Source organism: Lactuca serriola, chromosome 8, assembly GCF_051521515.1.
Source record: "Lactuca serriola cultivar US96UC23 chromosome 8, Lser_US96UC23_V15, whole genome shotgun sequence".
NCBI classification, from domain to species: domain Eukaryota; kingdom Viridiplantae; phylum Streptophyta; class Magnoliopsida; order Asterales; family Asteraceae; genus Lactuca; species Lactuca serriola.
The window spans coordinates 115,803,278-115,811,340 of NC_136415.1; the positions used below are offsets into that span (position 1 = coordinate 115,803,278).

The following is an 8,063-nucleotide window of genomic DNA, read 5'->3' on the forward strand; positions in this document are numbered from 1 at the left end:
TGATAACCGGCTACCAACCCACTTAGAGTTAAAGTCATCGGTTGTGTCCACGTAATCGATGAAATATTAGAATCGAAAAGAAAAGTTGGTTGATCAAATGGATACAATTATACAAATTTAGCGACTTAAAAAGCAAATAAAATGTTATTTTCTAGATATTTTTGAAGACCCAATTTACGGGAATCCTAAAAGATTAACATCTTTTTGAATTGGATAAACAAAATGAGAAATAATGATATACTATCCATCAAATAAAATCATAGTGGGGGACACCAAAGAAAAATCACCAAGTTAGACGGTATTTATAACATCAGACGTCGTTGTTGACAAGCGGAGCCCGATATAATTAAGTGACACACATTGAATATAGAGACTATTATAAAAAAGATTCTCACAAGACATCGTAAATAATCACTTGAAGCAGCAAACTTTACCTCCAATAGATGAAATAGTTTTTAGCCTCCTTACCTTTTTTAACGAAATGCAATTTTAATTTAGTCTCGTAACATTTTTTGTTAATGCAATTTGAATTTTATTAATTTTTTTTTTATAGTTTTTTTTGTTTTAAATATTTTATTTATAAAAAAAATGTGGGATGAGATGGATATAAAAATAAGTATTCCATATATGGGATGGAGGTGAAAGATACACCCTCAGCAAAGAGACTATGGGTTATACTCTTATTTCACCTTTAATCCATTATTATGGGCCACGTAATTCTCTTCCTCCATCTTTTACTCGTTCTTTCAAACCACATTATACCCTTCTTGATTTCAGCAATGTAAACGTTCTAAACTTCTAATGCATGGTATACAAGTGAAAAGAAAACAAACAAGGGAGAAGAGGGGGAGGGGGAACGGGGTCACAACGAGTGTGAAAAGCATGGGATCAGACCTAGGCATAATGTGCCCGTTGGCTATGTTAACACATAATCTAACAAAATTGCATGTAACAGAAATCTTATAGTACATATGAAACAACATCATCATTTTTATAATTTTAATTATGCTCCAAATAAATCGATTTAAATTCTTGAATAATATATTTCACATAAAAATGAATTTTTCTTTAATAATTATTTTAAAATATAATATTTAGAAGTTTATACTAATATTTATCACGAAAAAAACCGATTACAGCAATCAAATTTGATGTGATAGAACTGGCTTTTTATTTTATTATAAAGTTATGTTATACATTAAGATTAATTATTACTCACTGAATTTGAAAATATATATTTCTATTTCAAAATCTAAAATATCGATTTTTTTCATAATTTTTTACTCCACCTACCTCTCTTTACCATATCTGTCTCCTACCATCCTCACGTTAAACATTTCCTATTTTTCACACACAACCGTTCTCTCTCCTAATCATTCATTTTGGACAAACAAGAATGCTTTATGTCAGATGCTGGACCATACACATAAATTTCTTTCTTAATATGGACCATATTTTTGCATATATCCAATTTAATGAATTTTAAATGCAAACCAATATTGTCCTTTTTCTAGAAGTTTTTTCTTATTTTTATAAGATAAAACTGAAAATTTGGTCATGTAATATTCAAAAACTTTTAAACAGAGTCCAAAAAGTTTTCAACTTACATGGAATGTCAAAAATCAAAGTTTTTTTTTGGGGATTTTGATCCAAAAAAACTTAAGACGATTATACAATTTTGATTTCTTTTTCCCTTTTTCTATAAGTATTTTAATGTTATTTTGACTTAAAAAAAAAAAAAAGAATTTTCCACCCCCACCCCCACCCACCATACTCTCTCTCTCTCTATCCCCCTCTCTCTCTCTCTCTCTCTCTCTCTCTCTCTCTCTCTCTCTCTCTCTCTTTGACTCTTTCTCTCTCATGTGCTTGATCTCCTCAAGACTGGAGTCTAATAAAGAATCCTCATAATACCCTTTTTCCTTATCATAGTGCCCACCAAATTCCTTGTAAGAATCACTCAAGTTGTTACGATGCTGATCATATACACCAACAGCACTACGATACTCATAATGGCAGCTCCCATCAGAATTAGAACTGCAACTAGCTTGATCACCTCCAAAGAAGACAAGGGTAGAACTGTCTTTTACCTCCTGCTGGTAAGTCTTCGTGGAAACCAAATCGAGAAATCCATGATCTTGTGATTGGAGAACTAGATGTTGACGATTAGCAGCATTAATTCTAGGGCTAGATGGGATAGATAAGGTTTGATCATGATAGCTAGAAGTATTTGTACTGTACAAATATGATGGAGACGATGATATTGATGCAGATAATGGAGCATTTACATTGATATTACTATTTTAAAAATCAATTGTGATGGGTAGTTGTAGTTTGTTGAAGAACTGAAATATTGAAGATGTTGAAGAGGTTTTCTAAGTTCGGGTAGGGTGATTAAGTTGTTCATCATCTTCTTCTTCAGCTTTGTGTTTCAGTAGTTCTTGATATCATTGTTTGTTCTTCCTGGTAACTATGTTGTCATTATTGACCACCTGCACATTAAGTTATTCAAAGATCTTGACAAAAATCTCCATTTTTGCATGCTAAATACCATAAAATCGCCCTTAATACAGAATCTTGAAAGAGAAAGTGTACCTGCTACCAATGCTAGCAAAGAGGACACACATAACTTTATCTTCATCATCAGAAAATTCGCCATGTTTAATGTTTGGTCTTAGATAGTTCAACCATTGAAATAAGAGAGAAGAGTAAGAGAGAGAGAGAGAGAGAGGGGGAGAGAGTACGGTGGGGTAGGGGTGGAAAATTCTTTTTTTTTAAGTGAAAATATCATTAAAATACTTATAGAAAAAGGGAAAAAGAAATCAAAAGGGCATAACCGTCTTTTTAAGTTTTTTTGGACCAAAAACCCAGAAAAACCTTGATTTTGGACATTCCATGCAAGTTGAAAACTTTTTGGACCCTATCCAAAGTTTTTTGAATACCACGGGGACCAAATTTGTAGTTTTGTCTTTTTATAAATAAATTAGGAAAGATTTTCCGTTTTGTGGGGTTCGAAGGCATGTATGTTTTGGTTATGGAGTGTGTACAAGGGATGTGAAGGAGAACATTTTATTTATTTATGAATAGCTTGCAAGAAAAACCAAGAAATGTCAATAATACACCTTTATTATACCTTACTATGCTAGATTTAACATACTCGTAGGAATATTGACATAGGAATATTGAAGCAAGATAGGATGTTTTAATTTCCACAACAATCCTTTCCACTTTTTTGTCTCTTCCAAATTTACCCCTACAAATTTCATATCTTTGTCAAACAAACAACCCCAATGGGATCCTTTTGTTGGTGATCTGCATGAAAAAAGAACAGATATTGTGAAATTTTTGGTTATTTGTTTAACTACAAATTATGTAATGGTTTAAACCTAACTTGTAAAAAAAAGTTATGTTGTTAAGAAAAACTATTGTGGCCTATTTGTAAAAAAAAAATCGGAGAAAAATTGTAAAAAATAGTTAGAAAATGTTATGTGATTCAATGTAAAACCCACCACCCACATCAAATTGGAGTGAACAAATATAATAGAGGAAAAGTAGTTGATAACCTAGTAAAAAATTGAAGCCAACAATTGAATAAGTAAATAAAAAATCAATACAACTTACAAATTTTAGCACTATAGGATAGAATAACAATTGACATTCACAAAGGGAATGACCAAAAAATGAGAAACGAAAATGAACCTCCTAGAGATCCTAGACCAATTACTCGGGCTTTTCGACCAGTTTGCTCCAAAGCTTCAGCTATAACACTCCAAATCAGGTATTACCCTTTGAACCTTTGAAATTTTAAGTATTGCATAATGGTCCCTTAAGTACGTTGGGTGTACTTCAGGAGTACGCTTAGCATACCATGCATGGATGACCGCGGAGGGCCAGAACATACGTTGGGCGTACCAAAAGGTAGGTGGGGCGTACGTGACGCACATTTAAACCCTAATTTCCGGACTTAAGACCTATATAAGCATCCTTATCTCATTTGAGCTTCACCCTAACTAACATCCTTCACCCTCAAACGTCCCTGAAAACCCTAAAACTCATTAGAGTGTGTATTCTTGAGCTTGTGAGTGTTTAATCACCATCCTTTTGGTGTGTTAGCTACAAGTAAGGGGAGGAATCAAGCTTGAACGAGGAAGAGCTACTGGAACTTACATTTTGAGCAGCTTACGAAGCTTGAGGAGGTAAAAAGCTTTCACCTTGGTCATCATTTTCATTCCTAGAGCTAGGGTTTTCTCTTTAGTCCCTTTTTGTGTTCTTGGACCACCTTTGAGAGTTTGAGCAACTCCAGAGCTTAGGGAGGATAGATCTAAAGTCCTTTGGTCCATTCATAGCATAAAAATGGAGTCTTGATGGGTGTTTTGACATCATGCATGGATTAAGACTCTTGGAAAGTTCTTAATGGGTTGTTGGGAGCATATGGAACATGCAAAGGCATAAAGTTGCCAACTTTATGCGTTAGGACGTCTTAATGGACTCAGATCTAAAGATTGGACGTTGGAACATCAATTATTAAGCACTTAATGGAAGAAGGTGCTTAATTTGCTTGTACGCTGGGCGTAGTATAGCGTACGCGGCACGTACAACTCAGGGATTCAGTATGCTCAGCGTACAGGAGTGGTACGCAGGGCGTACGCACTCAGATGGGCTTGGCCTTGTTTTGGGCTTGTAGGCCCTTTGGGACTAATCAGTCATTGGGCTTGGTGATGTTTTGAGTTAGTGGGCCAATTTATCTGTTTTGGGCCATGATTGCTATGGTTGGGCTTTATTGGGCCATAAGGCCTATTAATGATTTTAGATATGGACTTTGGGCCCATTAGCAAAGGGAGACTTTTGGGCCATTGTGAAAGGATTTGGGGCTTGGGTTCTTTAATTGGATTATATTCAACCCTAACCTTGGGTTAATGGTATTATTGTTCAGCACGGGTGGTTACGGATTGTTAAGAGAGCAGCTTTCGGATTCAGCAGACAGAGGTGAGTCTCCTCACCATACCAATGGGTCGAAGGCACCAAGGCCGACCCATTAGTTAGTTATAGTGTTTATTGTGGATTCACTACTGATATGTATGGTATGCATGTATATGAGAATGTGCTAGTACTTATTGACTGGATATGTGAAGACCCCGGGGGGAGCCCATAGCAGTTAGATATAAGACCATGTGGGGGAGCCCATGTGTAGCACCCGGTTCCTGGTATGTATTTCATTCAAGTTTTTTTTTCATAATTTGGACTAAGACTCGGCGAGTTAATGGCCCAACTCGTCGAGTAGTAGTGACTTGGACCCGGGGGTTAAGTGGCCGACTCGTCGAGTCGACAGCATGACTCGACGAGTAGACTCTGGCTGGACAAAACCCTAATCCAAGGGTTGGCACCCTATTTAAACATCTTATTCAGCCTCCCTCGTCCCTTATGCTCTCAGAACCCCCTCACATCAAACCCTAATCGTCCTTGATGAAGATCTAAGGCCTTTTTGGTGATTCTTAGTGGTTTGTGGTGGCAAGAAGGAAGGAGAAGCTTGAGGAACCAAGAGGTTGGCCAGAGGAGTCAAACTTGTGCATCATCTACAGTTCTTGGAAGGTATAAAGTCGACACCTTTCTCCTTCTTGTATTAGATCCTCTTTTAGGGAGATTTAGGGCTTTTATAAGTTATTCTTGGTGACCAACCATGATTGCAAGCATGGTGGGGGTTAAGTTTCAGATCCAGGCTCATTAAAGGGTTAGAAGGCAGAAATGGACTGCCTTTGCACCCATGGAAATCCCCATGCAACTCAAGATCTTCTTTTAGGGTCTTTTTATCTCATAATCCCATGCATACACGTAAAGTTCATAACTTTACGTGCTAGATCGATCTTAGGAGCCTAGATCTATCATTTGGACAAGTGTTGTACATCATAAATCAAGAAATGAGACTTGGACAACCTCGACTCGGCGAGTTGTTCTTGGGACTCGACGAGTCCGAGGCTTGACTTTCCTTTTCCTGTTAGGGTTCAGAGGAACCCAGTGAGTGTTAGAATGGTCTTAGAAGGGTTCGGGGGAGTGACCCAATGCATTGGACTTAACCATAGACCCGGATTTCATAGGACTCGATGAGTGCATGAGCAGACTCGGTGAGTCCAAGGCAATCTCCCAACTTTTGAACATGAACTCGACGAGTTGTTCATACAACTCGGTGAGTCAAGGACAAGACTTGTTTGTAGAAGAGGATGAACTCGACGAGTTGTTCATACAACTCGGTGAGTTGGATGAAGGTTCATTCGAGGTTGTTTTAGAAGGAGAACTCGCCGAGTCATTGCTAAACTCGACGAGTAGATGTGTGAAGAAGGACAGATGAAGGGTAGGACTCGACGAGTTGGAGGCCCAATTCGGCGAGTCAGGTTAACTGGAAGTTGACTTTGACTTTGACTTTGACTTGGTTAGGGGTAAAATAGTCATTTTACCCTAAGAACAGTTATCGGTGTCTGACTAAGTGTTTTATGGGAATTATAGTCGGAGGACTACCGGAGCAGCAGTCAGACATCTGCAGATCAGCTTTTCAGCAGTCAGCCTTACGAGGTGAGTTACCTTCCAGTAGCGGTGGGTCTACGTCCACAATGTCGGCCCACCAGTAGGAGTTGTATGTTAGATGATTGTCTTTGTGATATCATCTAGGTTTGCTACTACCTGATAAGTTATATGCTGGCATGTTATGTTATATGTGATATTAGTAGAGTTCGGTTGTTAGGATCGAAGGGTAGGTCAGGCACCCCAGATATGTCTGACAGTATGAGATGTTTATATGCTGGCATGATATGTTATATGTGATAGTGGTAGTAGGAGGGGAATAGTCCCTAAGTTCGGTTGTTAGGACCGAAGGGTAGCTCAGACACCCCATATATGCATGATAGTATGTTTATGTTATGATATATGTGATAGTAGCAGTAGGGGTTGGAATAGTCCCCGAGGTTCGGTTGTTAGGACCGAAGGGTAGGTCAGCACCCCAGAATGGCTTGACACGGGTAGGTCAGCACCCCAAAATGGCTTGATACGGGTAGGTCGGCACCCCAGTATGGTCGTACCGGGTAGGTCGGCACCCCAGAATGGCCGTACCGGGTAAGTTGAGCACCCCAGAATTGCTCGGCAGTATGAATGTTATATGATTGTATGGTATGTGGTATGATGGGGGAACTCACTGAGCTTCGTGCTTACAGTTTACAGTTTTAGTTTCAGGTATCTCTTCAGCAAAGGGGAAGGAGCTGGCACGGTAGCTGCACATCATACACACTCTCATTATCTTCCGCATTATGAGATATTCTGGGATTGTACTCTGACATGATATTATTTTCAGTATTTGGGTTTTCAGACATGATACATTGTTTATTAGATGATATGATTTCACATTGTTACTTACAAACATTTTGCAAATCAATTAAATAAAAAATGAAATTTTTTGACGTGAAATTTGGTTTGTTACACCATGACATTCCTAGGTAAAGACCATGTGGGGGAGCCCATGGCAAGTAGTTAAGACCATGTGGGGGAGACAATGACACATAGGAGTAAGACCTTGAAGGGAATCCATGGAATCCCTATATGTTTATGTATGAGTTATGTAGTATGATAGATATTTTTGTGATATATGATATGCTAGTGACTATTATTTTATTTGCATGGAAGACCCCAGGGAGAACCCGTGACAGTTGGATATAAGACCATGTGGGGGAGCCCATGGCATTCCTAGATAAAGACCATGTGGAGGAGCCCATGGAAAGTAGGTATAAGACCCTGGGAGGAGCCCACGACATCCTTATATGTTTGTATGCATGGCTTATGTGGTTTATGTAGCTTATATAGCTAATATGGATTATGTGTCACACCCCCAAACCAGAATGGCGGAAACATTCGGGGGTGGATGACTTCACGTAGTATCACAACCATTGAATATTGTAAAGAAAGTAACACAACCATCACATATATAATGAAAATGTATGTTGTTGCGTTATACATATTAGCAAAAGAATATTACAATGAGATGATAAATGTTTAATAATAAAACATCCTTGGTGTTCCTTTCTCCA

At 38.1% G+C, this 8,063-nt stretch overlaps 1 pseudogene; it reads right to left on the reverse strand.

Moving 5' to 3' along the window:
• Positions 1–1,530: 1,530 nt before the first annotated feature.
• On the reverse strand, positions 1,531–2,656 carry LOC145067319 (uncharacterized; annotated as a pseudogene).
• Between the last annotated feature and the right edge of the window lie 5,407 nt (positions 2,657–8,063).